A 19,164-nucleotide genomic window follows, 5' to 3' on the forward strand; every position below is an offset into this window, starting at 1 on the left:
TCTTTCGAACTTGTGAAGGTAACTTTTTTTTTTAGATTTAATTAAATTGTAAAGAAAATAACAAAGTGACTGAAATATTTTTGGAGGAAACTGGGGCTAAGGATTTCACTTTTCTACCAATTAAATTGATATTTCTAATATTTATTATGCAAATTTTTCCTTTAAAATAATTTTAATTATTGCAAAAACTGATTTTTTAAAATAATTACTGTAAGTTAAAAGCATGGAATATCAAAAACTCTAAGTCAAGCATAATCCATCAATCAAAATAACAATTATTTAATAAAAATCTTTGGAAAAATCATATATACTCAAGGCAAATAATTAAATAAATTTTATTGCATAAATAATAAAAATAGAAATTACCAATTTTTTTATTGGTGGAATTGCTTCCTCCGTCGCCCCAGAGAATAAGTTTAGCTCATCATGGTGTAATGCATCTCAAAATATATTATTATTGCTCCAAAGTTGATTACAAATGAGTAAACAATGCAACAGAGAAATCGCAACAGCAGTTCCTGTTGCGAAGACGATATTGAACTGTTACAGAGAAACAATTGATGACGGAAATTAAAGTTTTGTGGTTGAATATGCTGTTGCAAATCGTATGAAGGAAACACTGCCGATTCCTTGTTCTTCAGAGCAGCAGCAACGTGTATTTCTGTCAAGTTTTCTCTTGATGATTTCGACCTTCTAAACTCCTCCAAACACTCGCTAACCTTCTCCCCTCTAATTTTACGTCTATTTATAGTTTTTTGGGACAAAAAATCCGACCATTGATGCAGTATAATCCTCATTTAATTCACTTATTCTCGCTGCCCAAAAATAAACAATAATTGCCATTTTTAGAAGATTTTCACGTCAACTTCAGTCCAGCACGATCCCAATTGTCTTCTACACGCCTCAGCACTCTCCCAACGCTAGTAGAACTCTCCCATGCACACATGAACTCAAATTTTGCTTGCTTACAGTGCGTGTTGCTCTGTTTTGGTTTGGTGAATCGAACCAGGAATTTTAGCCAAAATTGACCGATTCCATCACCCATAATGTGTTCCACAACCTATATCACATCTCTATACCAAATTTTAGCCATTGAATCGACCTACCACTACTTCATTTCTTCGATCGAAAATTCTCCTGTGCTGTGAACATTTTTCCCGCCAAAATCGATATTCAAATGAAGAAGAGGGGTGTCCCCCTATCCTGTCTTGGTGTCCCCTTAGTAATTTGGGCTGAAATAGTAATTCTTGGGTTGAAATAGTAATTTTTCTGGTTTCCTCCGGGACATTTCTGGGACGTTTCCGCTACATTTCTAGGGCGCCTCCAGGACATTTCTGGGGTGCCTTTAGTACTTTTCTCCGGGGTGTAAATCATCACTTTTTGAGCAACTATTTCCATACAAGGGTATTTTCTCCAAAAACACCTAAACAAACATAAAAACACCATAATGAGAACAAATGGGTACTAATAAAATACATAAAAGAGATCAAAATAGATACATAAATGCGTCTATCAAATACCCCCAAACTTATTATTTGCTAGTCCCGAGCAAATCAAAACTACAAAATAAAATAGTTACCGAGTTAATCTCGGGAGGGTTTACCAGAGGTTTACCCACAAAACCTTTACTCCAGACCCTAGCTATCTACACAGAACCTTGGAAGGCACTAAAGAACCTCATTGGTTGGCATACTTATTGATTATGGGAGGAAGAACCCTGATGCGAAATTCCAATTGTTGTACACGAGTTTGCACTCAGCATACTAAAATTCATACAAGTGACAGAGCTCTACTAAGATAGTTGCACTATGGACATCATATTCGGAGTCAAACTAATCACATGATAAGATCAAGGAGATGGATATGGAAAAATGTAGATGGTTGAAAAGTGAACGGCGTTTCACATATCTGTCTGAAGGCCTCCGCCAAGATGAACCTAACCTAAATGATCGAGATACCGGTCTGACTAATATCAACACACTGGCATATACAAGGGATCCAGTGGTCAATAATCCTAACTCTAGGTCAACACAACTGGCATATACAAGGGTACTAGTGGTCGACTTTATTAAACACACATTTATTTAAGAACTAACAACATGAAAAGATCTTGTGGATCCAAGCGCATGTTTCTTGTCAGCAGATTACATGGTAGTTCCCGTGGATCCTGCATTCCACGCTTGTTTAGGCGACGGAGACAGGGAGAACACACACATATTTCTATCCAAGTGTTAGTATTTATTCCTTTTGGTCTATTGGTCTGGTCTAAATTTTTCTTTTTTCTTTCTTTTTCATTTTTTTTTTGGGTATCTCTATCACTCTATTCCATCCTTGCAATGGTAACAACTTGAATCGTGTGCCCCACCAAGTCACTTGAAATAAAATAAAAATAAAAATAGAACGCGAAAAGGACTCAACGAGATATGGTGAACTATCATGTTATTCCTAACACCTGAGCTCTGTGCTTTTATGAATAGACTCTATAGATATTTCCATCTAGTCAGATTGGTTCCACAACTCCTAAAACCAAAATGCTTCCATCCACTTAGATTGGATAGTGCCCTCCTTAATAACGATAAATTTCTAGGCTCTGGAGTTTATTTATTGAAAAACGTTTCTTCCCCACCCCCAAACTTAAATCTAACATTGTCCTCAATGTTCTAAAGATAAAATTAAAAACAGGAAAAAAGAGAAACTGTTACCACTGGAGGGAAAAGAAAGGAAGGATATTACCGAATCACTTAAAGATGAGTGCGGGAGACTCCCAGTAAATGCTAAATTTATAGTCATTATCTAGACATCAAGTACCTCTCAAAGAATTACCACCTTCCGAAGTCGTATACCAATAATCGAAACAATTGTGGGTCCATAAGACCAAATAGAGCTAACGCGAGTATGAGACAACTGCACTGGATTAGAAAAATGAACAAAAGGAGTACGTCCTCATCCAAGGTTTCTGTCAAGACAACTGGGTTTGCATGATTGAATTTCATATGTGTCTCTCGATAACTAGAATCTTCCGCAAAATGGGTCTCTAATACCTGGGTTACCTCCTGGACAGTATCAGGAGGGTCGGGTTGCAGAGTCTGAACAGACTCTGGTAAAATCTCATATGTACAATACTCGAGTCCCAAGTTAGGGACTCGAATTAGGGATACTTGACGATCACTAGAACCATCACTACCCCCAAACTTAGGGTTTTCACTACCCTCGGTCAAACCTCTAATTATTGCTTGAATTTCCGGATCATCCCAGTCCTTAAAATACTCCAGAGATTCTTCTAGTTCACTACCCCCAAACTTAGGATCCAACTCAGGGGACTCTTTTAGGGTTGACTCAGAAGCTAGTAATGGTTCGAACCTATCTTTCCATATATCAGTATCTAACACAGGAATATAATCCAATAAAGCATTTACTTGTTCAATGTTGCTATCATCATCGAAATTCAAGCCAAAATGGGATAGAAAACTCTCTAACGGATCTTCCGGTACGATGTTTGGTAATGCCTCCTGATCTAAGGTTCCTATCATGTTCACTTCTTCAATATATGTGTTATCTAGCTCAGAATGTATCTTGTTCACATTAAAAATATTCAGCTCAATAGTCATATTACCAAAAGATAGGTTCATGATACCATTTCGATAATTTATGATTGCATTAGACGTAGCCAAAAATGGGCGACCTAAAATCACCGGTATCTGGTTCTCTGGGTCAGGGACATGTTGGGTATCTAGGACAACGAAATCCACAGGATAAATAAACTTGTCGACCTCAATAAGAACATCCTCTATCACACCACGAAGGATTTTAACAGACCAATCAGCTAACTGGAGTGTTATCTTGGTAGGTTTCAATTCTCCAAGTCCTAGCTTTAAGTACACATGGTATGGTAATAAATTCACACTTGCTCCTAAGTCAAGTAAAGCTCTTTCTACCCGGTATTTTCCTATCGTGCAAGCAATGGTAGGTGCACCTGGGTCTTTATACTTAGGAGTGGTGTTCTGAATAATCGAACTTACATGACAAGCTAGAAAGGCATTTTTAGGGACACTAAGCTTTCGTTTTCGCGTACACATATCCTTGAGGAACTTGGAATAAGCCGGTAGTTGCCTAATTGCTTCTAATAACGGAAGGTTTATAGTAACTTTCTTAAAAACCTCCATTATGTCATTGAAGTTGGATTCATTTTTCGTTGGTGCTAGCAACCGTGGGAATGGGGCTCTGGGAACGAAGTCAGGCTTAACAGGACCCTCATTGGTCTCTTTAGAGACTCTATCAGTCTCTTCATTATCTGGCTCAGTAGGGTGAACTACAGCATGTTCACTATCAGGCATGGCAACCTTGTTGTCAACTTTCTTTCCGCTCCTAAGGGTTGTGACAGCATTCACATGATTGTACGATTTCTCTCCTTTGGGATTAGGCTCAGTATGACTATGGAACTTTCCATCTTCTCTCTCACTTATAAACTTATCTATTTGTCCTACTTGAAGTTTTAATTCGGCAAGACTTTGGGAATTATCCTTCAATTCTTGCCTAGTTTCTTGTTGAAAGATCATGTGGTTCTTTGATAGCATTATGAGATTTTCCTCTAAGGCAGAGATATTTTTCTCGGAATTGTTCTGAAACTGAGTTTGCCCCAAGAATTCTTAAAACCAAATCTCGGGGGAGGCTGAGGATTACTAGACTGTCCTTGATTCTGACCCTTAGACCAAGAAAAATTAGGGTGGTTTCTCCAACCTAGATTGTATGTCTCTGAGTATGGGTCAATCTTCTGACGGTTCTCAAACCTAGCATTGTTATAGACAGCATGAGCTTGCTCTTCACTAACCTGACCTTCCCAAAATGAATTATCGGGCTCTATTCCATAACTAGAGACTTGAGAGGCTCTATTGGGTTCAACAAGGGACCTATTTTTAGACTGACCCATTTCCAAAGCTTCTAACCTTCTAGACAAAGCAGCAAACTTAGCATCAGACGCAAAACTCGTATCTACCACATTGGTGCTACTTCTATTGACCAAGAGTCTTTTAGGGGGTTCAACACAAGATTCCCACTGTTGGGATTTTTCAGCGATAACTTCTAAGAAGGTAAAAGCATCATCAACACTTTTACTAGTGAACTCACCAGCGCACATAGACTCAACCATGGCTTTGGTCGAATAGTCTAAACCATCATAAATAATTTGTACGAGTTTCATCTTATCAAATCCATGGTGAGGACACTGAGATAGGAGATCATTGAATCTCTCTAAAAATCTATAAAGAGACTCTCCCTCTTGTTGCACACTAGCACTAATTTTCTGCCTAACAGTTGCAGTTTTATGCTTGGGGTAGAATTTCATATAGAAAGCAGCAATAAGTTCCTGCCATGTTTCAATGGATTCAGATGGTAGGTTGTTCAGCCAGGTCTTGGCTTTATCTTTCAAGGAAAAGGGAAACATCTTAAGTTTCAAGACTTCATCAGTAAGGTCTTTTATTCTAATTGTCCCACAAATTTCCTCAAAGTCCCTAATATGGAAATAAGGGTTCTCATCATCTTTTCCTAAGAATATAGGGATCATCTGGAGAATACTAGGTTTTATCTCGAAATTAGCCGTAGTGGCTGGCAATTTAATGCATGAAGATCGGTTGGTCCTAGTTGGGAACATGTAATCTTTCAAAGTTGCCATCGTTGGCACAACTGGAGTACTAGGGGTACTTTTGTCACTTAGAGATATATTCTCAAAACTGAAGTTTCCAAAAACAGGGCTCTCAAAAGAAGAATCTTCGAGCTCCCTGCTTATCTCAGAAGAACTACTAGGTTTTTCGCTAATCAATCGACGTAGAGTATCTCTTTTCCAAGCCCTATTAACAAAATCAGGCATACACTAAAAAAATATCAAAAAGAAATAAAAATCCTAACGGGAAGGTTCTAGCAATCGCACAGCAGGCTGACTCGACTTCACCACAGCAAACCTAGAGATTTCTAGCAAACAACAAGCATGATGGCTCACTTAGATTGTTTCTAGACTAGCTTCTATCTCTCGAAGGGGAATTCGTTACAGTTTGAGCAACCCCTCTGGATCAATTCGAGCTAATGTGAGATGAAACTGAGGCGAGGGAAGCTCAATGGAGCTTTGATACCCAAGGCCTCACCGGCGTTACAAGGCGGCTTGTTTCAACTCCCAGAAGTCATCATGAACTTTGAAATTGCTTAAAAGGTAACCAATATCCTTCGAAATTTTTTCCTAACAAGCTCGATACCCTATAGGTCTCTTTCTAATCAGATTTTAAAGCTTGGGTTCGCGTTAGGTTTTGTTCTCCTAAAGCGGGCAAGAAGGGAACGGTGATGAAATCCGAACCCTTATCTTGTTTAGGCCAGGCCTTGCCCTTTACTAGGAAAATAAATACAATCCAAATTCGTCCTCAATCAAATGAATCACCTTAAGGAATACAGTAACTCGCTTACAGGAGATTCACGAGGGTTTCGATGGACTTACCTCCCGTACCAGACGGGGGATGAACCGTTGTCGTCGACTCGGGCCACGACTCCTATGCCGTGTGCGAACCCGAGGGGCCGAGGTGATATTGTAATCACCGTCCTTGCCTGCACACAGTTTGTATTTAACTACCCTTCCGTAGGGTTTTTTTTTTTAAAAAAAAGTCCAAGAGTCCAGTCCAAAGTTCAAATAAAGTAAAGTGCAAAAGAAAAAGAAAAAAAAATAACCTAAAAAATATAAAAAATCTCTCTCTTTTTTTTTCTCTCTTTTCTATATATAAAACAAAAAAAAAATTTCTTTCGCTCCTTCCGCTTTAAGCTTTTCCTTCCAAGGTCCTTAGTACTCAACTTCGAACCTGCGAATCAAAAACAAAAAGAAACGTAAAAAGGAAAAAAAAAATAATAAACCTAAAAAAAAAAATCTACCTAAGCACAGGTCCGCATCGGCGGCGCCAAAAACTTGATGTATTTTCAAAAGTTGTTGTAGATAGTGGTAAAAACTAGGTTCTTTCGAACTTGTGAAGGTAACTTTTTTTTAGATTTAATTAAATTGTAAAGAAAATAACAAAGTGATTGAAATATTTTTGGAGGAAACTGGGGCTAAGGATTTCACTTTTCTACCAATTAAATTGATATTTCTAATATTTATTATGCAAATTTTTCCTTTAAAATAATTTTAATTATTGCAAAAACTGATTTTTTAAAATAATAACTGTAAGTTAAAAGCATGGAATATCAAAAACTCTAAGTCAAGCATTATCCATCAATCAAAATAACAATTATTTAATAAAAATCTTTGGAAAAATCCTATATACTCAAGGTAAATAATTAAATAAATTTTAATGCATAAATAATAAAAATAGAAATTACCAATTTTTTATTGGTGGAATTGCTTCCTCCGTCGCCCCAGAGAATAAGTTTAGCTCATCATGGTGTAATGCATCTCAAAATATATTATTATTGCTCCAAAGTTGATTACAAATGAGTAAACAATGCAACAGAGAAATCGCAACAGCAGTTCCTGTTGCGAAGACAATGTTGAACTGTTACAGAGAAACAATTGGTGATGGAAATTAAAGTTTTGTGGTTGAATATGCTGTTGCAAATCGGATGAAGGAACCGTTGCCGATTCCTTGTTCTTCAGAGCAGCAGCAACGTGTATTTCTGTCAAGTTTTCTCTTGATGATTTCGACCTTCTAAAGTCCTCCAAAAACTCGCTAACCTTCTCCCCTCTAATTTTACGTCTATTTATAGTTGTTTGGGACAAAAAATCCGACCATTGATGCAGTATAATCCTCATTTAATTCACTTATTCTCGCTGCCCAAAAATAAACAATAATTGCCATTTTTAGAAGATTTTCACGTCAACTTCAGTCCAGCACGATCCCAATTGTGTTCTACACGCCTCAGCACTCTCCCAACGCTAGTAGAACTCTCCCATGCACACAGGAACTCAAATTTTGCTTGCTTACAGTGCGTGTTGCTCTGTTTTGGTTTGGTGAATCGAACCAGGAATTTTAGCCAAAATTGACCGATTCCATCACCCATAATGTGTTCCACAACCTATATCACATCTCTATACCAAAATTTAGCCATTGAATCGACCTACCACTACTTCATTTCTTCGATCGAAAATTCTCCTGTGCTGTGAACATTTTTCCCGCCAAAATCGATATTCAAATGAAGAAGAGGGGTGTCCCCCTATCCTGTCTTGGTGTCCCCTTAGTAATTTGGGCTGAAATAGTAATTCTTGGGTTGAAATAGTAATTTTTCTGGTTTCCTCCGGGACATTTCTGGGACGTTTCCGCTACATTTCTAGGGCGCCTCCAGGACATTTCTGGGGTGCCTTTAGTACTTTTCTCCGGGGTGTAAATCATCACTTTTTGAGCAACTCTTTCCATACAAGGGTATTTTCTCCAAAAACACCTAAACAAACATAAAAACACCATAATGAGAACAAATGGGTACTAATAAAATACATAAAAGAGATCAAAATAGACACATAAATGCGTCTATCAATTACGTGCTCCCTGTTTGACGAGATTACGTGAAATCTTCCTATTTAGTCGAATTGAAAGCACTTACCAATCCTGTTTTGATATAACAGGCTGGTACATATCCAAATCAAGAGAAAAATCCGACCAAATTTTCATGAGTTTAATGGAGAATATCCTCCCATACACGCATGCCCCTGTTTTCTTCAACACGAATTAACTAGCCAAATTCAATTGATCCAGAGACCCAAACCAAGCATGTTATGCTCAATAAAGTGTGCCCATGCAATTCCAGCTATTGAGTCTCATGAAATCACGTCCAGAAGGTGAACCATAATTCTGCCAGTTAAAGAACTCCTTTTCCCGCCAATTTTGGAATTTGAAAGGTAGGAGATGACCTCCCACAACAGATATGTGGTGTGAATAGCAGCTGGCGCCTATGGGTGCAAATAGTAAATGAGCCCCCCTTAGTAATTGAGCTTCCCCTTATCCAAAACTGGGGTCCATTTAGTAGATGTCCTCCGGGGGGTTCTCCGAGTATTTTTTCGAGCCGAATTTTCCAAAAATATTTATTTCCCAAAAATACCTACAAATACATAAAACATCATAATAAGTACAAAATCGAGTACCATTAATATAGAAAGTTGAGGACAACTCAGACACAAAAATGTGTCTGACAATAAGCGACAATATGATGGACCATCGATGCTGCAACTCATGGTTGCTGCCTACATACCTAAAAGGGATCAAGAATGGACCGTAGTTCATCCATGTCAGGACAAGCAACCTAAGACAACTCATTTTGCAAGGTCGTGGCAAAGCTATGCCTAGTCCGCATAGGCTTTTCTGAAGAAATGCATCAAGGTGATGCATATTTTAGTCCGCGGCAGGGCATAATGATTCCCATGGATAAAATGCTCCATTGGCAAGGCTATGCAGCTATAAATGAGGCTTATTTATGCATTACCGGCTAAGCTATGAAGCTTTCTTTTGCATAGTTCGCATATGCACCTTCAATCAACCCCTCCATATATATGTTTTATTGACATTTATACAAATAAAAGTTGGGGAACACTTTGACGTTCTTGCTTCACTATTCATGGTTGTTGTCATTTATCTATGAATAACTTATGATGGTTGTGTTTCCATTCTAGCCTATAAGCCAACTCTAATATTGCGCCATGATTGCGTCACACTTCCTCGGCCATCCTGCTCTGGCATAATGCACCACTGTGGTGCAATAATTTCCCTAGTCCGATGTCAGACGTAATGTGTTATAGTGGCGCTGATTTGCTCGAGGCCATCCATCCAACTGGCTTAATGTACCATTTTGGTGCGGTATTGGCTCATGGCCAATATAGCTACGTAATACGTCATATTGGCCCAGTATTGGCCCTAGGTAATGTGCCATGATGACGCAATATTGGCTCTAAATCAATGTAGCTTTCAACTTGCACCCTCTTGGTGCGATATTGTCCCTTGGCCATTATACCTAACATAATGCGCCCCCTTAGTGCCATATTGGCCCCAGGTCAAACACACAATATAAGCTTCATATGAAGCTTCATCCCATGCCATGGTGCATTTTTTGATCATGCGCCACGCGAAAAATGCGTGTGTTACAGAAGTTCGCTGAGAAATTTACTTCTATACAAGCATGATTGAATAAAATAGTCTGGAGATAAGAACTGCTTGTAGCCCATCTTGCATCAATGTACTAACGATGACAACTAGATTGAAACATAGAAATCATAGTTTTAGAACCAGACTGGATAACCGGCTTAACTTTTTCAGTTTTCAATGCCCACCCAACAAAAGTTTGAAGCGATATCCCATAACCACCAGATTCTGCATAAATAAAAGAACTTACACAATCCCTGCAAACAAATCCATATCCGTTGATTCCAAGGTTACCCTACGAAGCTCCATCACAACATAAGAGGGTGAAATTATTCTCAGGCGATCTGAAGAAACTTTCAATAATTTTGGAAATTCTGATCTTGCTGATTTAAACACCATGATATTGAAGAATACCAATGTCTTGAGATGTATTCCACTCGTAACCATTTAGTCTAAAACTCAACTCTTGAGTCAACTGCAAAACTATTTTCTTGACTTTACCCATAGTTGGGGAAATAATTTCATAGATGTTTATTCCCCTGCAAACCATATCTTAATCAACATGGGGATTTTATGCTTGCAACAATGAATCAGTTTATTAAAGAATTTTGGCGTCAAACAATTGAAAAGATCAGTAATCCAATTTCATACATCAGATTAAAATTGCATTTCCATAGAATATGCACAAGATATTCTTGATGACGTGCGTAGAGATGGAACTTAGAAGCTAATTTAAAACCTCTAACTTCGAGATTATCATCACCAGCACAAATGCCTCTAACAAAAATTCCAAACGTTACCAAAAATATAGGGATGAATCCAATATTTCCAAATTATCTTATAGATATTAAAAGTTGTAGTTTTGGCTCTTACATTATTACATGCATCAACAAGTAAGACAACCAGAAGTATTTGCATTGCAGATTCTTTCATCCTCAAGTCCAGATATGAAAGGCAAATCTTTCGCAGGGATGCATTGTTGCAGAGAAGCAATCACAACCCATTGTCCATCAAGAATTAAATTTTGGACATTCAAATCAAGATTCAGATGTTCATAAGTTACTGAACAAAGATGACGTTGTTTCTATTTTTGAATCTTTTTCAGTTCAAAAATGTTATTAGTTGTAAGATAATTGTGTTTGTTTTGTGGCTTTGAGAAACTTTTCTGGAAAAGGAATATTCCTCCTTAGGTAAGCTTTATGTTTTCAGAAAACTTTCATCACTCTCTCCCCATTTTGAATATGCTCAGACAAAGAGGGATTAATGTGCATGCAAAGCACACTTTGATATTATATAACATATTAAATCTCATTAATGGATGGCCTAAGTGCTTTATCAAGACTGACCTAAAGGTGGTTTTGTAGAAATGTTTGACAAATGCTTGAACAATATCAAGACTTGAGAAAATTACCGACCTCCGAATGTGTATTCCGCGTTATCTGAGAAATATATTTGAATTTTGATGCCAAGACTCGCGGGACTGGACTGTGTAAAACAGATTCTTAGGTGAGGTATGATTTTGGTCATCGTATCATCACCACTTCCATTTGATTATCGTAAATCTTTCGAGTTGCCAAACGAACGAAGGTTTCTTTAATCTTCATATATTTAATCCCTAACAAATCTTGTGTTAGCTCCCCGCTGATAACGTTGTCTCTGTCAAAGATTATGTGGGGTCTCCGTCTACCTACATTTGACATCATACTAGTTTTTTTTTTTTAATTTTGTCTCATCTCATAATAATTTTTATGTCCGGAGTAATCCAATTAGTAGAAGGGGATTCGAATTTCATGATCCACATGAGAAAATCTGTTTGATAGAGAAAAAAAAAAAGCACCAAAAGAAATTCCTTGGTTGCATGCTTAACTTAGGTCAAAAGTGGGAAAATGACTTCCCAAAAATGCGGCTTATGTAATGTCATCTGGACAATAGGGATCAAGGGAGAAATACTACCCAGCCTAAAAGTTTGACAATTTTAGATCGCTTTCATCGTCCGTCAATTCCACATCTTTAAAAACATGTCTTCATATTTTAACTTTGAAGTGCTTTTTATCCATCTTTTCTCAATCAGTGATTCTATTTCTCTAGCTTATTTTGGTTTTGATTGCCGGCTTTAATGTTCTTTTTTCGTCTTTCGAGATATAAAACCCATGTCGTGGTCCCCAAATTCTGGTATTCACCATAATGTTTTTTAGTTGGACCTAATGTAATCAACGACTCAGGATCAATGGCTTTATTAGCATCTCATTTTTCAATTATTCAACCATTTTACGGAGTTCAAAATTAGCCAGAATTCACCCCATCCTTCATGTTTTTTCTCTTTTGTGAAATTAACTTCTTAAAGCCAAATGCAAGCCCGGACAATTAGCATGAGTCAAATCTGAGACAATGAGTCCAGAGTCCAGATTATCCATCCCAATGTCAGAGACATTTCCCTATCCACCATTCATATTGTGCCACGTGTTGTCCCAATATTGTGCCACGTGTTGTCCCAAAATTGGATTACCGTCTATTTGTGTCCGAGCGCTAGTAAGGACCTAAACTTCTTAATAGGCACAAATTAAGTTTTTGAATAATTCATAAATGAAGAAGTCAATCCGACTCATCAGAAGGTCGGATCAACATAATGTAAATAAAATATCCGACTTTTTTCTATCTTTTTTAATAAATTATTAGAATTAAAACTTAAGTATTCTTTCTCTTATACTATAAAGAATGTTGAAAATGAAAATTACTTTTTACAATTCCATCCTAATATATATTTTTGTCTTTTTTCCTGATCGATAAAGGAAAGAATATGTATCAATTGTCACCGAAAGCCAGGACGGACCTAAGAAGTCTTAATTCTTTTTTCAATCCGGATTAACATCCTTGGTCGAGCATAACATTTCACTTTTTTAGGTTTTTGGGCAGTGACGGATACCCGAGCTAAACCCAAGTTAGCCCAGTTATAGGTCCGTCAGTGCACCAAAGGATTATGAATAAGATAAATGAGAGAATAAGATAGGCTAGAACTCTGCTTCAAGCAACAAGTTCACTTACAACTACCTTTTTAGAAAAGAAAAAAAACCTAGTGCTTGTTTCTGAAACAGGGGTGCTCAGTGTTTTGGTGCTCTCTACCTCTCTATTCTATTTGTGATTTTCTATGTGGTTTGCTGGTTTTTGGATTTAGGCTCCTTTGATGTGTTTCCAGATTGTGCTGTCTTAATTGATTATCAGATAGATTAATTTCATTTCAGATTTAATTGTAGATCATTTTAGTATGAAAATAATATTCGGGTGTATCTTGGTATGGTAAAGTATGTTAAAAATGTTTGCTTTATTAAGAATTTTGTCCACGATGGTTGAAATTCTTTTAGTTTTGGGTAATGACTCAGTATTGCTGCGAAGACTTGTTGAAATAGTGTACTGGCAAAACGTTTCAGGTCAATAGATTTGATAATTGTTGGTTCTGCTAATGGTATGGTAGTTGTTTGTTTGTTTGGTTTATCATGTATTGCAGAGCTTGTCAGTAACTTTGTGTTTTAGCATGTTGTTCTTCATAAAATCTTAAAGATGGAGGGGTCAATTCTATGTTGTTTTAGGTGAAGTTCTATGTGTTCCCTTCTTTCAACAGGAGGATCTCTTGAACTGTTTTCAGTTCAGCTTTGGTGCTCCACGTTGGTTTTGTAGATGAAATGCAATTGGTTTTTGCATGATAGTTTCATATTTGTGTAATTTCTTTGAAATTGTGGCAGTGATCTAATAAGGATAGTGTAATTTATGTAATAGTGATATGCTCCTCCGTTTAACGTTTCTCAATTTTCTTTGCATTTATCATCCCTACTTTCCCTGCTTAACTCCTCGTCATGTTTTCTTTATACCATGTTGTATATTCTTTGTACCCTGTTGTATTTTCTTGACTATGTGTGATTTAATGTTTTCTTTGTACCCTGTTGTATTTTCTTGACCATGTGTAATTTAATGATTTGGGTCAAAATGATTATGCATGTTTAGCTTTTCAATATAGTCTAAGTTTTTTTTATCTTTAGATATAGTTAACCAGGTGTGGAAAATTTCCAAGTGTCTTCTTTCTTTATCGGTTTTTTTTAAAGGCTTTTATTTTTTTGCTCAATAACTAGGATTTCTTTTATCTTTGGATTTGACCATCTTATGCGGCAAATTTTCATTTTCAATGCTTTTCAACCCTTCCTTCGCATTAGTTTTTTGATAAAATAAGTCTACCTCCAACCTCCTTAGCGCCTCCGTGTTTGTGCCGAATATGAAGAAATAATACCCTCAGTCCCACACCCGTGCTCCTCTGATCTGTCTAACCCTCAGGTAAGTCCTCTCAAACTACGTTGGTTCTAATTAAATCAATCTCATTTAATCTGCAGTTTTTCAACACCATTTAGTTTGATCGTGTCCTCCTCAACGCTCTTGAACGAAAGTTTTCATTACATTATATACGCTACTTATTGTCATCGTCCTGAATCTACGCATCTGTCTGAGTTAAAACTTTTAAAAATCATCAGATGATTTGTTTACGACGCTCTCTCTTATAGTCTGCCCAATTCTCTCTAGTGTGATTTATAAAACTCTTTGTCTAACCTTCTCATCTCCTAGTTGTCACTAGGACCCTTTTCTTTCTCTTTTCTTTTTGCAGGCCTTTCATCCATAAAAGCCCACTTAACCTAATTGTCTGAATCTCTCTTAAACTTCCTCCTTTTTCCCTTCTACTTCAAAACCCAGTTAAACTAATACTCCGAACCCTCATAATGACTATTCTAGCTTGGAATTGTCAAGGCATAAACCTCCCATCTTCTATTTCACATTTAAAAGGACTAGTTTCTCTACACAAACCTAGCATATTGTTTCTCTGTGACATTCTAGCTAATGACCAACACATGAGAAGGTTATCACAAATCCTTCAATTCAATAATTACTTCACCATCCCAAAAACTGGAAGGCGAGGCGGACTGTGCTTAATGTGGAAAGAAAATCTAAATATCCAAATATTATTCCACTCTCAAAATTACATCCATATAAAAGTTACGCCACCACTTCAAGAACAACCGTGGTTCTGCACGGGTATCTATGGCCCTCCACATCCAGATACAAGGAAGAATCTCTGGCAAGAATTTCCAACAATCTTTAACAACATCAATCCATCTATACCTTGGCTCTTGCTAGGAGACTTCAACGACGTCCTAAATCAATCAAAAAAAAAGGAGGAAGGCAAGTAATGTATACTCAATCTCAACCTCTCCTCACTTTGATGGACCAGATGGGTTTTATAGATTTGGGATTCCGAGGAGACCCATACACCTGTACAAACAACCAAATGGGACAAGATAACGTTCTAGAAAGATTAGATAGAGCTATGGCAAACCAACAGTGGCGAACGGAAAATCCACACGCAGCAGTTACTCATCTTCCATGAATAGCATCTGATCACGCCCCAATACTACTACAGAAGAAAGCAATGGATTGGCAGGGAACCAAAAACTACAAATTGGAACACCTTTGGCTCTCTCATCCCCAACTCAGGAAGGTGGTTGAATCGGCTTGGGAGCAACAACAAGATAATGAACCTACCCTCGACCTCGACCTCCAACTAAAACTCATAACAACTGGACGAACTCTCCTATAATGGAACAAAGAAACTTTTGGCAACCTACCAACTATGATCAAGAAATCAACAGCCAAGATAAAGAACACTCAATATCAATGTGCAAACTAATCAGTCTCCGATCAGGAATATTGGCTGCTTCAAGAAAAACATCTAAGAACAGAACATCTAGAACTATTACAATGTCATGCAACATACTGGCAACAAAGATCTAGAATTCAATGGCTACAATCAGGCGATCTCAACACAACCTTTTTCCATACTAAAGCAACCATTCACAGAGCCTATAACAATATACAACAACTACAAGACCCACAAAACAACTGGATTAACAAAAAAGAAGATGTTGTTCAGCTCATTCTAGATCACTATTCTGAACAATATATGGCTCCACCTACAAAGATAAATGAAGAGTTTTCTTACAAATATTAGGCTAAGATTGACTCACAAACAATCTGAACTACTTACGAAGGAAGTAACTACAACGGAAATCAAACAAGCCCTTTTCTCCATTAATTCCGAAAGTGCTCCGGGTCCAGATGGCTATACAAGTAAGTTTTTTAAAGTCTTATAGGAAACAACTCATCCCCAATTGATAGCAATGGTTAGAAGTTTCTTTAATAATCTAAATATGCATCCTCTCATGAACCACACAAACATAACACTAATACCTAAAGTTGACCACCCTTCAAAACCTTCACAATTCAGACCAATAACACTCTGTAATGTCACATATAAAATCATCTCAAAAATCTTAGTAAGCCGAATCAGACCTATTCTCCCTTTTTTAATAAGCCCTTACCAAAGTGCTTTTGTTCCCCAAATATCAATACATGACAATATAACAATTGCTGGAGAACTGTTCCATCATATCAGAACCTCAAACCTAACCAAATATCCAAAAATAGCTCTCAAACTAGATATCCAGAAAGTCTATGACAGCTTAGACTGGGGATTCATCAAAACCTCATATACAAAACTTGGATTCCCATCAGCCTTCATAGACTACATTATGCTATGCGTCACAATAGTTACTTACTCAATCAACATAAATGGTACACCCCATGGCTACATCAGCCCAAGTAGACGTATCAGACAAGGAGACCCGTTATCTTCATATATTTTCATCATATGTGCTGAAATCCTATCTACAAACCTGGGAAACCTTCAAAAACAAAAATTAGTTCGAGGACTTAACATATCAAAAAAAGCACCACCCATTATTCATCTAATGTATGCGGATGATCTTCTAATCACCTATAAAGCATCAGAACAGAGTAACCAACACCTTAAAACCCTTCTCCACTCCTATAGCACCTCTGCAGGAAAGATAATTAATACTACCAAATCAATAATCATCCATCACCCTAAATTAGATCCAATCAATATAAAAGATCTTCAGCAATTCTTCAATATGCCAGCTACACCAAAACCTCCAACCTATCTAGGTATCCAGTTCAAACAAGGAAGGTCATCCAGTCAAACTTTCACTTCCCTCCTACAAAGATTATCTAGAAAAGCTAAAGGATGGATGACAAAATGCCTAACTCCAGCAGGATGACTCATTCTCATCAAAACCTCCCTAACTCCCACCTCAAATCACATTATGCAAACACAAAACCTACCCAAAAATATTCACAAACAAATAGATCGTATCACCAGGAATTTTCTCTGGGGACATGACTCAACAATTAAAAAACTTCGCTCTATAGGATGGTATAAAGTAACAAAACCATTATCCGAAGGAGGATTAGGAATAAGGAAAATCAGTGATCATAATAAAGCACTTCTCATGAAGAGAATCTGGAATTTGCATGAACAACCTAACTCTATCTGCGCAAGTCTCTTCAGTGCAAAATATCCTAACCACCAACCAATTCTACAAGGCATCGATTACATTCCCTCCTCCTCCAGTCCTCAATGGAGACAACTTGCATCAATCGTCCCTACCATGCAGCAGTTAATATTCCATCGTATTGGAAATGGGTTATCAACTCCGATAGAACCTAATTGGATTCCAAACTCACCCACTCTAGACCCGACGCAATGCTACCCAATTCAAATGGTAGCAGATATCATTGACCCAATATCCCATTCCTGGAATCATGAAAAATTAAACACCCTTCCCAATCCTATAATTCAAAAAATCATCAACATCCACCTTCCCCAAAATAGTCCCCCGGATAAAATTATCTGGCCACACTCAAAATCTGGTAACTACACTACCTCTTCGGGATACAAATGTCTAACCCATGGTCAACCAACTCATACCCCTCTACAACCTACCAAATTCCTATGGACTTTACCATGTCCACCAAAAATTCGGCTTTTCTTGTGGAAAGCCATCAATGAAGGATTACCAACCTTCTCTCTCCTACATCGAATCCATTTGACCAACTCATACATATGCCCAAGATGTACTGCTGATCCAGAATTAGCAAGTCACCTTTTAATTCATTGTCCAACGACAACTACTTCCTGGAACACGTTATTCAATCAACTTGAAAATTTATCAAACTCCAATCCCACCCCGACCTTCACCTTAACTCCCCAAACAACCATATCCCATATCCTTCAACAACCAGCGTCAACATTTGTAATCTCCTCCTTCTGCTTTCTATTCTGGACCTTATGGCTAGCTAGGAATGAACTAATATACCAACAAAAGCAAACAACTTCGGAAGAAATCCTAGCCTGGGCACAAAAACTACAACAAGAATACTCCAGGTCACTAAACTCCTCACTACCAATCATACCAGCAGATGCACCGATATATAACCACCCAACAAGAGATAGAAGGATAACAACAATATCGGTAGGTTGGTCCATCCCGAACATCAAATGGATTAAGATTAACACAGATGGAGCAGCCAGAGGTCACCCAGGATTTGCGGGGGCAGGGTTCATCTGTAGAGACTCCGAGGCACGAACTTTGATAGCTCTAGCTCAACCACTGGGAATTACGACGACACTAACTGCAGAAACTTGGGTTATGCTATTGGTCTCAAGAACAACAATAGAAAGACAATGTCCAAGAGTTCTCTTTGAAACCGACTCAGAGAACCTTCTGCGGTTCATCACCTCCTCTACTCCCCCATCTTGGCACATAAAAGGAATGATTGAAGAAATAAAAAGTAGACTTCGACAGATCCCGCAAGCTGTTATTCAGCACAATTACATGGAAGGAAATCAAGTAGCCGACAGAATGGCCAATCATGCAGCAGATGAAAGCCAAACAGGAAATTCATCAACCAAAATATGGGACCTACCAATCCCATCCTTTATTAATCACATTTTATTTCAGGACTCCGTGGGTACCACATACCCACGGCAAATTGTAATCTAATTTTCATTAATAATATGCATGCTTCAAAAAAAGAACTACTCTTTTTAGTTGAAAAATGATGTCTGGCTCCATCATCATTAAGTTAATGTTACGTAATTTATCTTACCAAATGTCCA

The sequence above is a fragment of the Papaver somniferum genome, chromosome 1 (assembly GCF_003573695.1).
Source record: "Papaver somniferum cultivar HN1 chromosome 1, ASM357369v1, whole genome shotgun sequence".
Classification (NCBI taxonomy): Eukaryota; Viridiplantae; Streptophyta; class Magnoliopsida; order Ranunculales; family Papaveraceae; genus Papaver; species Papaver somniferum.